This window comes from Micromys minutus (genome assembly GCF_963924665.1).
Source record: "Micromys minutus genome assembly, chromosome: 30".
Classification (NCBI taxonomy): domain Eukaryota; kingdom Metazoa; phylum Chordata; class Mammalia; order Rodentia; family Muridae; genus Micromys; species Micromys minutus.
The window spans coordinates 5,464,338-5,483,395 of record NC_137965.1 but is presented as its reverse complement, the minus strand read 5'-3'; the positions used below and the strand labels follow the sequence as shown (position 1 = coordinate 5,483,395).

The 19,058-nt window shown below is 36.7% G+C and overlaps 1 pseudogene across 1 annotated transcript; it reads right to left on the bottom strand.

The window, feature by feature from the left end:
- Positions 1–2,734: 2,734 nt before the first annotated feature.
- Positions 2,735–17,901, bottom strand: LOC308439795 (fibrinogen alpha chain-like; annotated as a pseudogene). The gene is made up of 4 exons: positions 17,869–17,901; positions 10,819–12,608; positions 3,593–3,693; positions 2,735–2,864 (listed from the first exon to the last, which is right to left on the bottom strand). The product of its transcript is annotated as a fibrinogen alpha chain-like (transcript).
- Between the last annotated feature and the right edge of the window lie 1,157 nt (positions 17,902–19,058).

Genomic DNA, 19,058 nt, shown 5'->3' with positions numbered 1-19,058 from the left:
TACAGTGGACAATAATCAGTGGATAGGCATCAGTTGAGTTAATAACATTTCATCATATACAAGTGTGAAATTCTCAGAAAAAAATATTAAAAATAGAAAAAAAACCAAAAAGATAAATGTGAGTGGCCCCTTTAAAACTATGCTTTCTAAATTTGATTGCTTTATTATAAATAACATTAACAGAATATACTATAATATGTTATTGTAAAATATCTGGTTTATAAATATCATTATGTGTTTCTGTCAATAGCGTGTTCTCTATTTTTTCTTGGGCAGTTTATTCTGATTATTCAGTAGATTATAAGGAAATGTTTTGGTTTTCTTAATGTATTATTTTTATTGCATTTTCAGCCTTTGTTTTGTAAATTTTTAAAGGATGATACTACTCATACCTGTGAGAAAAGTGATTACCTTGCTAAAGGGTGCACACACTGGGAACATGACTCAGCTGATCCACTGCGCTACTCTCCTTAATGAAATTTCCATTAAATAGTTATAAATGTATATGTATTAAATTTATAGGCACATATGTCTAGTAAAACAGATTCATGAAGAAGGACATTGTATTGCAGTTAGGTATTTTTCCTTATATTACTGAGTATTTCCCAAAGTCAAGAAAAGCAGCGTTTAGTTGTATCTTGTGGAGAAACAAAGGGGATAAGTCATGGCTGGTTTACTTGTTAAATGAGAACATTCATGATCCTTCTTTTAAACTTTTGTCTGCATGGATCTTACGTTAAATAATAAAACTTTCAATAGCCTTGTGTTTTCTAGCCTATTTTCACACAATCCAAGGACAAACAGTTGACTTTGGAGTTAAGACTCATGGTAAAGAACAGGGGACTGTTCTCACAGCTGACTGCGCAAATGTCTCGTGCAGGCTTCACATTGCCTTCTCCACAGTGTCTGATTGCAGTGTTAGACATGAGTAAGCTAGTGCCCGAATCAATCTTTATTTTCCCTTTGTTTTCAGTCCTTAAATCTTGCTTCAGGCAATGTCTTCATCATGTAATACACATGCACCACTTACCATACAAGGGGAATTGAAATTCAAATCCAGAGATGTTTCTTTGAAATGAAATGGAAATAAAGTTGGAAAATAGCATTATTTTACTTTTAAAATTATAATATAATTACATTATTTTCTCCTTTCTATTTTTTTCTTGAGATAATCAAAATTTCCCATGTGCCCTTATATTATACATACTTTTTTCATATTCATTGCCTCTTTTTAAATTCATGTTGCTACCATACACACACATACAAACACACAAGCACAGAACACTCACACATATAACCTGTTCTATCCACCTAATATTACTTGTATTTATTCAGGGCTGGCAATTTGATAATGCATCCCTGGAAAGATCATTGTTTTCCACTCTTAGCATTTCTTACTTGCCTGTAGTTTTGTGTTTAGGGCTTAGGATCTTTCCAGTTTTCTTAAATATATCTACTGTTGCTATTCTTAATAGCTTATGTTTTGACACTCATATTGGTGATACTTTGCTGGTATAGATTTGATGTTACCAGGAGACATAGTCTTATAGGGAACTCCTAATCCTCTGGCTCTTATAATCATTTGCCAGTTCCATTTTAATATATTATGCCTCAGAGCATAATTCTGTTAAGAATTTTAGTATTAGGAACTCACGAGTAAAATCCCAATATATCTTTTTGAAACAAAGGGGAGGGCAGCAAAGCTAATAACTCTGTAGCATAAACCTACAACTAAATAGAAAACATGATATTTGATTGTCTCTTTCCTTAAATAATTATACTTTCTAAACAACATACAATATAAATTTTAATATTGAAAAGAAAGGAAACCAATTAATCATCTCTATGATCTCCTGATATTACAGACTTAGTTTAGACATAATACTGTGATGAAAAAGATAAGGACCAGATGAGCTTATGGCTTAGTTGTGACTGACAGCGTGTTTCATTAGCCAGGGTAAGGTCCAGGGTTTGTTCCCCAACACTGCGTTATTGCAAACACACAAGAAAGAGAGAAAGGCAAAGATAACACAGTGTGGAGCATTATTCAATTGTTTTTCTTAACATCTTCCTTATCTAGGCAAATTTTACCTTTGTAATGCATCAAACCTCCTAGTTTATGACAGTTTTGTATATCATCCATGTTCATTTGTTTTTAAATGGTATTAAAGCTCTAGACTGACGGCTTCTGTAACTACCATTCACCCAACCCCTTTTCAAGATTACTGTACTACAGAAGTACCTATTTGTGGAAGAAGTCACACTTGGGATCTTATTTCTTTTTTCCTTTTTCTATTGGAAATAAAGTATTGGCATATGAAAAGACTTTTTTAGCAGTGTTCCACTGAAAATGGATATAGACACTATGTAAATCAGTGTGTCATTTATTCAGGAATATTAGAATTGATCTACTTCTAAATCCAGCTCTACCATTCTTGATCATATGCTTAAAGGTTAATCAATAACACCACAGACCTCTCTGGAAATGTCCAGAACCAGTCTTCCAAATGAAAAGTATTATTTCCAACATTGGATTGATTTCTTGACCAGTCCATGATGAAGTCAGAATAACTGGTCACATTAAAGGAAAGAGAAGGATCATTACAACAACTCCTTCATTTGATTATTTTATTTTAAGTCAGTTTCCACACTCGCCGTGTTCTCTGTTCCACAAGGTCTAAAGGTTGAAGCAAGGCAGCTTGTCTAATCCCAGATATAGGCAAGCAAAGGTGGGTCAGGAACAGATGTCCAATAAAGTCTCCCAGTCACCATTGTCAGGGCACTCAGCAAGCTCAGGCAGGTCAGCGTCATTCTTTGTCACAGCATCAGCATCACTCTGGCAGCTAGCACATTCCTGCAGCATCCTGTGGGGAAAAACACAAACACACCTCTTCCCCATATTAACACCTCATCAGGACCATACCATATGCCAGTAAATGGATCCTTCCATTTCACCTAGGCATAATCAGTATGCCTAGTTGTAGGGTGCCATAGATAGTCAGAGAGTGCCGTGGCGTGCACATTTTTAAATTTCAAAAAAAAGCACAGTTTACATGATTATATGGTATATATATATATATATATATATATATATATATATAATTACATATATATATACATAATTCCCCCTTTTTTATTCTATGAAGGTAATGTTAAAGATGCACAGTACCTGTTCACAATACTTTGTCCTTTCAGGATTATACAGAGCCCCAGTAATATGGGTAATATTAAATTGTTTACATAGCACTTCAAATGCTTGACTGCAATAACCAGTTTCATTATTTGTTTTAATCTGATTTGAAACACCAAGCATAGGAAAACATTGTAGTCAGTGAGAAATTGCAACTACAAAGCCTGAAAAGGTCTTAGTAGTCACTTGGACATATTTTAATTTTTTAAAATCAGAAATATGAGAAACATCCATTTGCCATAATTGATTAGTTATAAGTCCAGGAGAATTAATACCATTATGTGGTACAGGAAAAATCTTTACAACTTGTCCTACATATTCTCTCAAAATACCAAATTGTTGTCTCATGCTATTAGTATTTTGATGACATTAAAAAATGAGATTGTGATCTGCCTGGTATACAAATCGGCTGTGACAATGCCTTCACTAAGGGAACCAGGCAATCCAGTATGAGCTCTCAAATATCCTGTCATGTATGAAACAGTACATTTCCTTAAGTTGAGCTGTATTTCAATAAATAATCGCAAAATTTGAGAATTAGCACTATCTAAAAATGAAACAATTTTAAGCAATTGCAAACCATAAGCTATATATTGGCTATCAGTATAGAAATTGAAAGCTTGATATTTATAACATTTCAAAAAATAGTGGCTACAGCACTTAATTCAATAATATGTGCTGAAGAAGGAGAGAACTCAACAGAATAATCATATGATCCAATTACATAGGTTGCTTTCCCTTTAGATCAGGCATCTATAAATGTAGTTTGCGCGTTTTCTATGGCCTACATGCATAAATTTACAGGATATACAAAAGCATGTAGAGATAAATTTTAATAAGTCATCTTTTGGATAATGATTATTAATCTTGCCTGAAATGTTACACATGCAACAGGCTAAATATCAGTATTCTGCAATAACCAATTTAATTGCTGTTTGGAATAAGGAACAAATCTTTCATCACGTTCTTAAGACATTCTTTTCAAAATGCTTTCACGATTTTATTCTACAATTCTCAATTAACAAAGCAATAGCTTCAAAAGAGGATGTTAAAACTTTACCTGGAGACAAACAAAGATGGATCCACATTAATGGTCCCATTTTTGAAAGGTCTGCTGTCAACAGCCAACAATTAAGTTTTCATAGTTTATGTACTCTATCTATTGTTAACTAAGAGCTTCCTCTACTTTCTTCAAAGCTATTCGTCCCTCATCAGTTAATTGTTGAAAGGAATTAGGATTTGCATCCCTATTAAGAATATCAGAAGCTTAAGTCCCATGGTAAGCTAAAGATGAGGTCTTAGCCAGTTAACTTTTCAAGATTATTTATTTATTTATTTATTTATTTATTTATTTATTTATACAATGTTTCTCATTAGTAACAAGAAATATTTTCTGGCTGCAGGTACATAAAATGGATATATAAATGGATATATAAATGGAGAATTAAATAACCCTATTAAAAAATGGGGTACAGAACTAAACAAAACGTTCTCAGTTGAGGAATGTCGAATGGCTGAGAAATATCTGAGGAAGTGCTCCACATCCTTAGCCATCAGGGAAATGCAAATCAAAACAACCCTGAGATTCCACCTCACACCAGTCAGATTGGCCAAGATCCAAAACTCAGATGACAGCAGATGCTGGCGAGGTTGCGGAGAAAGAGGAACCCTTCTCCACTGTTGGTGGGGTTGCAAACTGATACAACCACTCTGGAAATCAGTCTGGCGATACCTCAGAAAATTGGACATAATACTACCTAAAGACCCAACTATTCCACTTCTGGGCATATACCCCAGAGACACCTTAGTACACAACAAAGATATATGCACCACAATGTTCATAGCAGCTCTATTTATAATAGCCAGAAGCTGGAAAGAACCCAGATGCCCTTCAGAAGATGAATGGATACAAAAATTGTGGTACATTTATACAATGGAATACTACTCAGTCACCAGAAACAATGACTTGACCAAATTCTTAAGAAAATGGCTGCATCTAGAGAATATCATCCTGAGTGAGATAACCCAGTCACAAAAGAACAGACATAATATGCAGTCACTGATAGTGGGATGCTAACCCTCAGAGGCTAGCATTGCCCCAGAAACAACTCACAGACTGTAGGAAGTCCAAGAAATAAAGAAAACAAAAAAAGCAAAAAAATCTTTACACAACAAGAAAACTTTGACTATTTTCATGTTACATTTTGTTTTGCATGTACTTTGTGCTCATTGTAAGTATTGGGTTTTCGATGCATACTGTCAAACCTTTAAAAAGATCAAGTACTGACTATTCATATAGATTTATGTAAAAATTATTTTAAAATCTGAAAAAAAATTACTGACAAAAATGTATTGTATAATTTTACGCAAAAAATGCTTGAAATCTGTACATTTATCTTTGTTTTGTAAAATAAAGATGTTAAAATAAAAAAAAAAGAAATACTTAGGTTGTGTGTCTTTTATCTGTGAACTGAATGATAAAATGTGGGGTATGAAACCCATCGGCGATTAAATAATTAATACAACATCTATCAGAATGAGGACATTAGAGACTCTTTACTTCTCTGATACATGCTCTGTGGGATTCAAGGTCTTCTTGGTGATTGATTCACCTGAATCATTTCAGCATCAAACATCTTATGTCAGTCCTGTTTTATTTGTTATTGTTGATTTAGGACGTGGCTATTTTTAATTTCGTTTAATTTTAAGAGTGATTCAGAGACACTGAACTTGCAGTTACAGATAGTTGTGAGTGACATAATGTGGGTGCTAAAAACAGAATCCTGGCTCACTGAAGAAACGTATGCTCTTACATCTATTCTCCTGATTGTGCCATCGTTGTATGTCAAATGATTTACACTAAACTCTCGTCTGACCTATCTCTTCAGTGTAAACCTATCTATCCAATCTTGATTCACATCTGTATTTAGTAGAGTTTCTGCCATGTCTGGCAGACAAGTACTTCAAACATGTATACATATTTATATACATAGATATACAAAGTCTATATAGAGAAAGTTTGTTCATATCATTTTTCTTCTCTGAGGCTTTATAACCTAGATTCACTCATTTCTTTTGGCTTATAAAAGCCATATTTATGTTCAAAATTTTTTCTTTGATTCATTCTGCTGATAATTATTGGCACAGGTTCTGCCTTAGACAGGATCATAATTATGCACAGTTTTGACATGATCTTGAATTGATTTCTTTTGTTTTCATTTTCCTCACCACATGGGGTATAAATTTTAAAAATAATTTCCTTCACTATTTTTCAGGCTGCTGCATAAGATAAGAGGAAAGTAGTCATTTTTTTATGACACTAGAGCTATATTTGAAATATGGAGAACTATGGATAAATGCTGACATTCTCGAGTAGATTTTTATATAACAAAAGCATATGATGAGATCTCATTGTATATATTTTGTTAGTGAAACGAAATGGAGGAAGATAAGAAGTGTCAGAAAGTGTAGCACCATTTTGCAAACACAATTGTAAGATGTATCTGCAAAATCTAAGAGTTACAGATGAATAGCTCTAATATATCTGGCTTGGGTGACAAAAATTACAGAAAACCTTAAGAAATGAAATCAGATTTCAAGCCATCATAAAACATAATAATTATTGGAAGTCTGTGATTTGTAGGTGTGGGTGAGGTTGGAGCCAGCTAACTGCGGGAAAAAAGTGTGCAAATGTTCTGAAGGCCAGCTCTGCCTGGGTGAGTCTTTTTCATACGCATGTACATTTTGATTCAGGTAAAAAATTGACTTCATGGCTTTATCACTCTGATATTTCAGGACTGTAGCCATCACAGAATTTTTACACAGATTTACTTATCCAAAAGTACCAACATTAATAGAAAAAGAATAAGTACACCTTCTTTCAGAACACATCTTCCCTCAACTTAGCTTCTTGAATAAATTAACTCTAAACTTTTGTCATCTCTTTTTATGAGAAATATTGAACAATAACTCTATACTATTGTCTTAACATGCACATGCACACACACATGAACCCCCCCGAAAAAGTTTCCTATTTAAGCAGACAGCCTTAGGTGATTACTGTCATTTATGGTGAAGTAAAACTTCCCTTAGATAATCTGTATCTTTAAGATTAAATCACATGACAAGACAAATGATTAAAGACTTATAAAAGTTCACTTTGTTCTTGAGGATTGATTTGTTAACCATGAAAGAACTGTTTTTATTACTACATAATAAGGTGAGTTAATGAATATGCTCTTAGAAAAAGGATATCAAAGAAAGAAGAGTGCAGCAAATTGTTTTCATCATCTAAAATATATGTAATGAAACTGATCATTATATTGAAAAGATCTATATGAGCTGAAGGTAAACTAGTAGGAAGATACTGCTATATAAAATTACAACTGACTTAAGAAATCCCTGCTGTTTTATTTAGTGTGCATTAGTTCTAGAGCCCACTAGGTCATAATCATGTACAGTTCATTCATTTGGTAGTTCAAGGTGGGAAAGGACAATGGGATGATTGTACATGCAAACATCTCATAGCACTGTGGGATTTGAACTCAGTGTACATTATTTCAATGAAACATTAGTAAAAGAATAGCTAGATAGATGACCATACTTTTAAAATATCATTTTATTTGCTGTCATATTGAAAGTCTCCAAGTGTGTAAGATCCAATTCAGTTCTTCGCTTTGCCAACTCCTTCTGTTAAGACTTTTCAAGTTTTCTTTTTTATGAGAAGTAATAGGCCATGATTCACCTGGATGAGTTTTGATAGTGTATTACTAAAGTCAATATTAAGTCTTATTTGAACCCCATGGATGGTTGGTTCTATTTATCCACAAGTGCCACTTCAGAGTGGTTTGGATGCTAAACGCATGGATCATTTCTGCTTGCTAAACTTTCTCAAGTCAGTGAATGCTCCATTAACTTCTTGGAACATATTACACACTCTTCCCAGAACCTAAACTGAAGTTATCCAGAGTTCCATTTCATCTTCTGAATAATGCTCATTCAGTTACAATTGTTGTGTTGTTTAATTGTTGGGAAAAATCTATTCATTTTTCTTTATCAAAGACTATTATTGCTCATTCAGTCGATTTTAGTCTTTACATTTGCTTGTTCTCTTTACTTTTTTCATAAATAAATTATGGTGTGTCATCACACAAACACACACACACACACACACACACACACACACACACACACACACACACACTCGAGTGGGGAGGGCAGAGAAATCCAGGAAGTAGATAGATGAAGAGTAACCTTCATTTAATGAATGTATTGGTTTACAAATTACATTTCGATATCAGCCAAGTAAATTTAGGAATTTAGAATTTTATATTAGGGCCTTTCTTATGAAATTTATGTTTATACATTGACATTTGAATAAGAAACTGCTAATATGCTTTATGAATATTTTTATGTAAACTGTTACCTTGTGAGCTTATATTTATCACTTCTATAATCATGACATTTTTTTTTTTTATGGAGAGATTATAGTTGAGGGACTGGAAGACCTCAGATACAGACTATACAATTAATTCAGATTTTTTCATAATGACAGAGAAATCTTTTCTCTGTATATTTTGGGTAAATATGAAGTTGTAATAAAAAGCATGTTTAAGTTAAACATAACGTTTCTAGAAAAGAAGAGGCATATTTATATTTTCATTATACTGGGCTTGTTAATATATGTGTCATTTGCAATGTTTACATATTTGTGTATCAACTCAGCTTTATCAATAAGAATGTGTGCTATTTAAGAGAAAAACAAGGTTATTAATACTGAAGCCAATACTAACAGTAATAAAGTAATAAAAGATTCAATTCTTTCTGTCTTCCCACTGGAATCTTCCTTTTCTCCTTAGTACAATCTTAAAAGATGCATTTTTCAGTACATGTGGGTTTTGTGAATAACATAAATTTTCATTTTTCTTTCTTTGTAATAAAAGACAGAAAATATTTCTATAATAGCCTAGCAATATTTGCCCTAAACCTAGTTTAGTAGAACATGAAATGATGTTACCTTTCCAGAACTTCCCACAGTAAGAAAAATTGATTTAAAATATTCCAGATTCACATATATGCTGAAGCAAGGAAGAGTAAGGTAGAAAATTAGAGTCTAAATTTAAGGGAAAGTATTAATGATTACCATACACATAATGTTCCTTTAACCTTTATAGGTTCATGAAAATATAAAACATTTTTTCCTAGTGATGTTCCTGTGTAGATACAATTTTCTTTTTAACATTGGCTAGGTTCTATTAATTCTATAAGACAGATCTCACCAAAGCTACCTGTGTTTAGTCTTAGAGCACTCTATGAATCTCCCCCCGGCTACCATATATTTTGTAAAATTAGTTCCTCAGCCATACCGCCAGCATCTACCAATCAGGAATTGGCCGATTTTGATGTTCTTGTCATAACTGGTAGCACTCCACTTATTCTACTTTTGCTGTGATAACAACATCATAATCAAAAACAAAAAAATGTAAGCAACATAAATGGAGAAAAGTTATTTCCTTCATTCCTTGTGAACATTTCTGGTACACTTAGTGTCTGATGAGAGTTAATAGAGCCACGCTGTTTCATACCTTACACAAAAGAAGACAATATAATATGATATAATATGATATGATATAATATAATAAATATGATATATTATATAATATAATGAATATGATATGATATGATGTGATATAATATAATATGATATAATATCATATAATCCCACGTTTTTTTGAGACATGTGTCCCACCCATAAACCTCTGCTTAGATGACTTTATTACCTTGTAATTGTCCTTCACCCTAAAACCATTTTCCTGGGAGTTAAGTTTCCAACACTTGTTTCACAAAGTCTGTAGTACACAATTTCTATGCCACTAAAATTCTTGTTCTTCTCACCTTTAAAGTATATTTATTCCATTTCAATATCTGCAAGATTTGACTTTCCTAAAAAGTCAATTGAATGCCTAAAGTCCACTTCGTCTTCAAAATACTTAAATCACATATTGTTGTTGTTGATAATATTTCCTCTAGTAATTTCTTTCCAAACTTGTAGAATTAACTCAAGAAACCTATGTGGTTATAAAGTACAGTGGTAGCATAAGATTATAGACAGGCATGTGCCTTCTGAGGTATAATAGAATATCAAAGACTGACAATGCCTATTAAGTATATAACCAACAAGTTAGTACCGTCAAACTCAGAGGCTCCACTACAAACAGTAGTCTTCGGCTTAATCTTGTCAGCAGGTTCACTGAGTGTTTGGTGTGGAAGAGCTAGCATTTAATAGTTTTCTACCTGATTCCCAAGATTCAGTCTACTGGCTGACTCACAAATAACCTAAAAATTAAATGAGATGTTACATATAAATTCTATAACATAGTTTCTGACATTTAAATGCACAGATAACAGCTATTTTTGTTTTTATTTTTTTATTTTTTCAAAATAATAGTGCATCTCTGTTACATTTAGCTACATACAGTACAAAGAACAATGGAATGGCACCTGGGAATTCTTAACAGTTCACAAGATCCGCGACACCACCGTCATCTTCTGTTTTTTGTCTTTCTTCTAGGCTAACCAAGCAAAGAAAACAGAGCCTCCGCTTTCTACACCTTTGGCTACTGTCCTACCAATGGTCTGATTTTCATCCGAACGGCCCTGAGGGAATAGTCTGCTCCTCCGAAAGGAATCCAGACCACCCCATTCTCTATCTCATAGGGATTGTTGTTCCTGGGGTCGTAGGTGCCCCCGGGGTAGTAAATGCCATTGAGATTGGAGGCCTGACAGCTGTTGGACCACCAGCCTCCCCCGTAGACCTCCGCGCAGTTTTCTTCCCATTGGTCTGCATCTCTGTCGAAGGTACTGAACTGCATGTTGCTGTGTGAAGTGTATTCTGTCCCTGGATCAGAGCATCTCCCGCGGTGCCCCAATAGGAGGAAACCTGCAGCGCATAGCCCAGAAGTGGTACTCGGAGTAAGCCTCTTTTCCAGCCCAGTCCTCTAATTCGACCCTGAGGACAGAGCCCCTCAGAGTGAGTAAGTGGAGGTACTCATTGCCTAGCCAGAACTCTCCTTCCCCTTTGTGATTCAGGCTGCAGAAACCTCTCTTGTAGTCTTGCCAGGTCCGGTTAAAATTCAGTGATCCATCCGTTCTTTGCTGGATCAAAATCCATCCTCCCAAACTGGTCTCTTGATCGCAATACACGGACAAAATCTCACTGGATCCAGGTAGCTTGATACTGAACATGCCATTTTGGGCACCTGACGGATGTGTTTGCAGGGTACCATCACAGTGTCTCATTGCACGGGCTTTGGCACGCCCCCTCTTGGTACTCTGGGTCTCTCCTTCCTGGTGAACTTCACTTCCTGCCTCATCTACCATTTTATAGGTCTTGGTAACTTGTTTTCTGACAGTTGAGGTTTTACTACTGGAAGAAAACTCAGGCACAGGGGAGCTGGGGTCCTCAATGTCCGTGAAGATGCCAGAATCGGAACCCACGGCATGGGCTTTACTGCCAAATCCTTGAAGTCAGAGGAGAGGGAACCAAAGTGACGGTCAAAAAAAGCAGCGTGGTCGGTATGTCGCTGGGAAAGTTCATCAAGCCTGCCACTAAAACTGTGGCTCATGTCTATTTCGATGGCATCACCGCAATCAGACCCATCATCCGAGGTGACCACTTCTTTGACCACTTCCCAGCGACCATCAGCACCCGTAACAGTCTTGGTAAGGGTTTTAGAGCACGAACGACGGGTGGTACTTGTGCCAGAAGAGGTGACTTTCTCCTTTCCTATCAGGAGCTCTTTATCTCCTTTAGAAGTGACCCGTTTATCTGTGTGATACTCTTTTCTTGTCCCCCCAAGCTCCGAAAAATCACCCCAGTCAGGGTTGCTAGGCCTAAGCTTTCTAGAGCCTGAACTAGGTCTAGAGCTTCCAGTCCCCCAGTTCCCAGTGCCACCAGACCCCGTGGTCCCAGGGCCCGATTTCCATCACTTCCAGACCCGGAGCTCCCAGGACGCCAATACCCAGATCCACCATGTTCAGGGTTCGTGGGGGTTTCTGCCATTGATCCTGGTCCACGTGTTGCAGAGTCCCCTCGAGAATCTCCACGCGAATCTTCTCGCGAGCCCCCATCCTTCCCGGGCCTCTCCAGCTCCATCCTCATCTGCTACATGTCTGTTAATGCCTTCCACTCTGAAGGAGCCTCTTGAAGCTGGCTCTTAAAACTTCCGGGAACCAAGTCGGGGATTGGAAACATTTTTATCGCTGGCAGATACTCCCTGTCCTTTGCAGGAAGCAATTGTTTAGCAATGACCTGTTCAAGCTGCTTTTGCTGACCTTCATAGTCCTTTAGATTTATCTCACGGTTTACAGCCCTGCTGCAGGACCCTTTGCAAGAGCGGATCTTGATATCAATATCCACCTAAAGAGAGGAAGACGGAGAAAGGAATTATATCTATTGAAATAATTGAGTTCCTGGTAGTTGGTTTACATTTTGGGACTGGGTTTTAGTTCTTCGATTCTCAGAAAGGACTCCATTCTACCGTTGTCTGTTTTTCCACTACTGTCTATTTTTATTTATATAATCAATATTTATTAAAATATTTTTATAGACATCGCAAAGCTATACTTGCAAAATCTGAATATTTTCCCGTGTGTGTGTGTGTGTGTGTGTGTGTGTGTGTGTGTGTGTGTGAGTGTGTGTGTGGCATTTCTAGAACTTGCCAGAGACTTGGGAGGGGGGGAGGCTTCAAGAAGTCTATGAGGGTGACTCTAAGTGAGACTCCTAATTGTATGGGATGTAGATCCTAAGGTGGCTAATCTCTTGTACCCAGCCAGCATTCCCAGAAGAGAGATAAGGTCAGCAACTTACCCACAAAACCTTCTACCCAAACTTCGTTCTTCCTAAAAGAAGTGCGAATGGCCAACAAATGACTGGCCCAACTTGAGACCCATCTGATTTTGTTTTTCCTAGCAAAAATGTCCTCTGAGAGACTCCATCAGGCAGCTGACTAAAGCAGATGTAAAGACCCACAGCCAAATATTAGACAGAGCTCAGGAAGTCTTGGGAAAGAGTTGGGGAACTGATTGATGAGCCAGGTAGGGATAGGGACTCCAAAAGAAAACTAACCTGTATCTTTGGGGGTTCCCAAAGACTGAACCACCAACCAAAGACCTTATATGGACTGGACCTAGGCCTCCGCACATACATTGCAGACATAGAGCTTGGTTTTCAAGCAAGTTGCCTAAAAACTGGAGCAGGACTGTCCCTGACTCTGTTTCCTGACACTGGTTCTGCTTTGTCAGGCCTCAGCTGGGTAGGATGTGTCTAATTCGGCAGTGACTTGAAGTGCCATGGTGGCTTGGTACCTGGGAGAAGACTCTTCCTTGTCAGAGGTGAAGGAGAAGGGAAATGGGGGATTGGCTGTGTGAGAGGCAGAGCTGGGAGAAAGGGGGTTAGGATGGATGTAAAGTCAATAAATTAATTAATGAATAATAAAGATAAATTAGTATTATGAATATCACAGGGCTCCTGTATACATTAACTCATAGCACAAGATCAAGACAGCAAACATCCTAGCATGGATTATGAATGAGTTCACAAGCCCCTACCCCTAACTGAGGTTATTAGTTCCCTTTCAGGGTATCAACATTGATAAGTCATCTACATTCTAGTGAATGGCCACGTGAATATTAACATATGGAATGTTGGAGGAGAAATGCTGATGAATTATCAAATTACATTGTCAGTCCACGTGAAGTTCTCAAAGATCTAGTTAAATAGTATATGAAGAAAAGAAAAAGTCAATTATATTTGTCCAACATGACATGTGCATTCATGCTGTAGCATAAAATCATAATTGGTTGGAATCTCTAAACTGAAATAGTAAACTTTGTCACAGGAAATGACACAAAAACTTTTAATATATTACTTTCATAAACATGTTCAAGGTCTGCATACAGGGACACTGAAATTAAATGTGTGCAATAACATTTTAACAGAATTATTACCATAAATAATGCTCAGTGGTTGAGAAAGAAAATGAATTCAAATAGGCTATTTAGGAAATAATGGCCATAGAATAATTTTGTATCAAAACTAATGAAATAGAATTGGAATTTTTTCTCAAGCCAGCTTTCAAAGCCATAATTAATCTTTATTATTCAAAGAGAAAGAAAGGAAGTAAATGAATTAAATATTCATATAAAGACACCAAAAAACCTGTAATTAAATTATTCTAAAGAAGCAACTGGAAAGAATCAATAAGATAAAGTATTTTGAAATGACTAATATCTGATAAGCATTGTATTCAGAAGTAAGAGCAAAAATACATAAAAAGAAAACACATTAGAGATGTATAGAAAGATTAAATAAGATCAATTATTGGTAAATATTATATTACAAAGTACACAGATTGGTTAAAGTGTTTTTACTAGAAATGACAAGATGTGGAAACTTCCTTAAGAGCATTTATTGGCTCAAAAATCTAACTGTGGAAACGAAGTTGAGTTTAGGCCTTGAGCTCATAGGATCAATATGGGCTTCGTTCCAGCTGCTCTTCATTTTTTCAGGATCCCAGTCAGCATCTGTCGACCTTCTCACAGTGGCTCTTTACTCACAGAATCAAACAAACTGCAGAATTTCAGCCCAAAACCTTTTCCAGGTTTACATATTAAAAGCATTTGCTGCTTTTCTCTGTGCCCCAGGGGTCTCCCGATTTCTCACTGGATAGTAATGGAGGGAAGTGCACACCCTAGGTTAAATGAAGGGAAGCTACCGTTGTTGTTTACAGTTGAACAGTATATGTCGGTGGTAGAGCATGGTTGACAACAGCCTTATGTCCAGTTGAAGCAAAAGGAGAAGGCACTTCTTAAGAGGGCAATCATGCAGAAATAGTTTGCCCCAGGTAATAAAAAATAATAACAACAAAAGAGTATATAACTAAGAAACAGTGTGCATTACACCACATTCTATTTATTGAAAGTACTGAGTAAATACTTATTTATGACAGCTGTTTATTAGCTATGAATAGTAAATAAACAGCCATGTCTATGGGGAGTTAGCCTCATAGATTCTACGTTGCCTTACACTTAATAGTATGTTCACTATCTAAAGAGTGTGTGTTAAGCAAAAGAAAACAGAAATTACCTGTGTTGTCTTGACATTCTGTTCCTCTCGTTCTGTTTCCTGAGAGGGTAGAAGGCAAGGAATGAGCATCCCTGGCAGCTAGAAGCTGACGAGCCTGGCATAGGCAGCATGAGATGGTGGGAGACTTCATAAAAAGTACAAGGTGAGGACATGTGCCCGGGGTCGTCTTGTGACCGAGAAGTGAATGCAAGAAGATACATATATTCTCATATACACAGGAGCATGGACTGGTGTGTGTGTGTGTGTGTGTGTGTGTGTGTGCATGTGTGTCTGTGTGAGTGTGTGTGCATGCATATGTGTGTGTCTCTGTGTATGTATGTGTGTATAAGTGTGTGTGTGTCTGTGTGTGAGTGTGTGTGTATGAGTATATGTCCATGCATATGTATGTCTGTGTGTGTATGAGTGTGTGTGTGCATCTGTGTGTGTCTGTGTGTGTGTGCATGCATATGTGTGTCTCTGTGTATGTATGTGTGTATGAGTGTGTGTGTGTCTGTGTGTGTGTATGAGCATATGTGCATGCATATGTATGTCTCTGTGTGTGTATGTGTGTGTGTGTAACTGTGTGTGCATACATATGTGTGTATCTGTGTGTGTGTGAGTGTTTGTGTGTGCCTGTATGTGTCTGTGTGTGTGTGTAGTAAATAACAGGAATTCATAATAAAGAGGCAATTTTGTTTGCTTTAGAGTCAAACACTGGATGTATTAAAAGATCATATCTCATACTATTTGCATGTATTTTTTTATTTATCTTCTCTCCTATATTATATTCTGCCTATAATCTCCCTCTCCTATTCTAGTTGCTCTCATCCAATTCCCTTCTTCCTGAATCCATTTACTTTTCTCATTTCCCTTCAGGAAAGGTCAATTAACATGGCATATCAAGTTATAGTAAGACTAGGTTCCTCTCATCATCATCATCATCATCATCATCATCATCATCATCATCATCATCATCATCAATATTTTATGCTGGGTAAATAACCTAGCAGGAGCACAACCTAAGTCATGGAAAACAATCACAGACATCCCTGCTCTCATTGTTAGGAGTCCCATAAGGATACCAAACTACATAATCATAGCATATATGCAAAGAACCTGAATCAAAGTCATGCAGGCTGCTGTGGGCCATTTTGTGTGGTGTCTTTGACCAATCTGACTCCTTCAATCCTTCCCCCATCCCACAAAATTACCAGAGCTCTGTCTACTTATGCTGGCCTCCTTCTCCTAAGTATAGCAAAGCACCATTGGGATTACTTACTTTCTTTCTTTTTACTTTTCTTTTGGCCAGACTTGTTTGGTTTTATCCTAGGTCTCTGGGTTTCCAATCTCTGGTTCTTGAACCTCCAGGCACCCCAATAAGGACCTCATTATAAATCTTATACCATGACTGGTAGACTTACCATTGGTTGGCCACTGCGAGTTATTCTCCACCTTACCCCAGCACATCTTTCAGGTCAAACAAATAGTAAGTTGATGTTTTTGTGGCTGAGTTGATGTCCCAATCCATCCAATGGAAGCCTGTCCTGGTTACAAAAGATGGCAAGTTCAGGTTCCAAATTACCAATTACTAGAAATCTTAGCTAAAGTCACCCCCTCCTGGAATCCTAAAAGTTCCCATTGTACTGTTTTCACCTTCCCAATTCCAGCCATCTCCCCCAGTACTCCTGCTTTTCCCTACCGGATCCCTCTCATTTCCATCCCCACTAGCCAGAGTCCAACAATGAAACCAATTTCCCCTTCCCAGGGAGAGTCTTCTTTGGCACTTAGCCTCACCGGGTCTCTGTGATTATCCTTTACTTTGCAGATAATGTCCACTTGTAAGTGAGTACATATTTTTTATTATTAAAGATAACTTAAAGGACGTTGGAATGGTATAGGATAATACTCTTCATAACATAGAACTTTGAGAAGGCTTTACAATAGCCCCAATAAATGGCAGAATGTGGTGCAGTTTCAGTGAAAGCATATTCTCCTAGAATAGAGAAATAAAATCTGCACAGTATGAAAATCAATTCGGAGACATGTTGATACATTTGCAAGCTGCGATATCAGCTAGTAGCAAGCTTTGGAAAATGGTACTAAAGGAACTGAGGTGAAATGTGTAATCCAGAAAAATATAAACAACAACATGCTCAAACTATAGAAAATGTAACCTTTAAAATGCAAAGAGAACTGAAGATATATATATATATATACAAAACCAGAAATTTCATAAGCCTTAAGGAAATGCTATAGAATTATATAAGAAAAGAAAATAACAAATATCCCATAACCATCACCATTATATAGTAAACATTAGAAACATTAACTATGCTGAGGTATGCATTTTTAACACTTCAGCATGCAAACTTTAAAATGGAGTAATATTATTTTATTCAGTTCTAGGAAAAGAATTGTTTGTGAAATTGAATGGACACATTAATTATAAAAGTAAAAGGTTACATATATAATCCTGTTTATATGTTTTTATTCATACCTTTTCCCTTTAAGTGAAACAAATATCTGATATGAGTTGAATGGAGGAAAGACTTACCTTGCATATGGTTTTACAGAGGTCATCCACCATGGTGGAGGAAATGATGTGAAACGAAACAGTGCGTCTTATAGAAGCCAGGAGACAGAGTCAGAAAGTGACTCAGGACTGGGAAAAGTATTTCAACTATTATATACTTTGTCCATTTAGAGACAATGCCCTAATGTTCCATTATCAGCTGAGGAGCAAACGTTCCATGCATGAGTCTATTAGAGATATCACATTTTACCTGTAATGTGTTGTTGGCCCTTAATCATGACCCTCTAGCTATGCAAAGGCTGTAAAATCAATTTGCAGTGATCCTTAAATTCTTAAAGTGTTGACATTATTTAGAACTCTAAACACCAATGCAGGGGATGTTCAGGCAGTGAGATGGGAGGGGGTGGTTGGTTGGATGAGCTCCCTCAGAAGCAAGGGGGGAGGGAGATAGTGTATTGGGTTCGTGGAGGGGAAACCAGGAAGGGGGATAACAATTGAAATGTAAATAAAATAACTGCCGAGGTAACCAGATGCAGATATGTACAGACAACAATGAACATGGAAAAGCTGGAAGAAGCTGAAGAGGAGGGTGACCCTATAGGAAGATCAGCAGTCTCAACTAACCTGGAACCCTGAGATCACTCAGACACTGAACCATGAAGCAGGCAGAAGAATCTGCCAGCTGATGTGTCCCCCACCCCATGCATGTACAGCGGAGGACTATCTGGTCTGGGCATAGTCAGGGGGAGAAGATGCACTGAGCCCTGGGGAGACTTGGAGTCCCAGGAAGTGGAGTGGTCTAGTGGGGAAGGGTGGGGAGGTGGAGACATCCTCTTACAGTTTGGGGTGGGGAGAAGGTATGGGATGGAGAACAGTCAGAGGGCAGACAGACTGGGAGGGGTATAAAGTCTGGACTCTAAAGCAAGATCAAAGAATAAATAAAAACTAAAAATTAATTAAACTCAACTATGTCCTCTGTTAAGTAATGTTGAAAAGAGAAAGGATCAAATACCCAATATTCAATGTTGAAATGATCAAATATTCTCAAGTCATTACTCTGGGAAATTAAAAAATAATTTGACTTAAAAATAAAGTAATCAATTAAAAATAAAAAAACTAAAACACAAATTCTTGATTGGGATTCAGTGTTATGGGCTAGTTGGATGCCACCTTATAATTAAAAAGAAGATTACATATATATTGTTGGAATA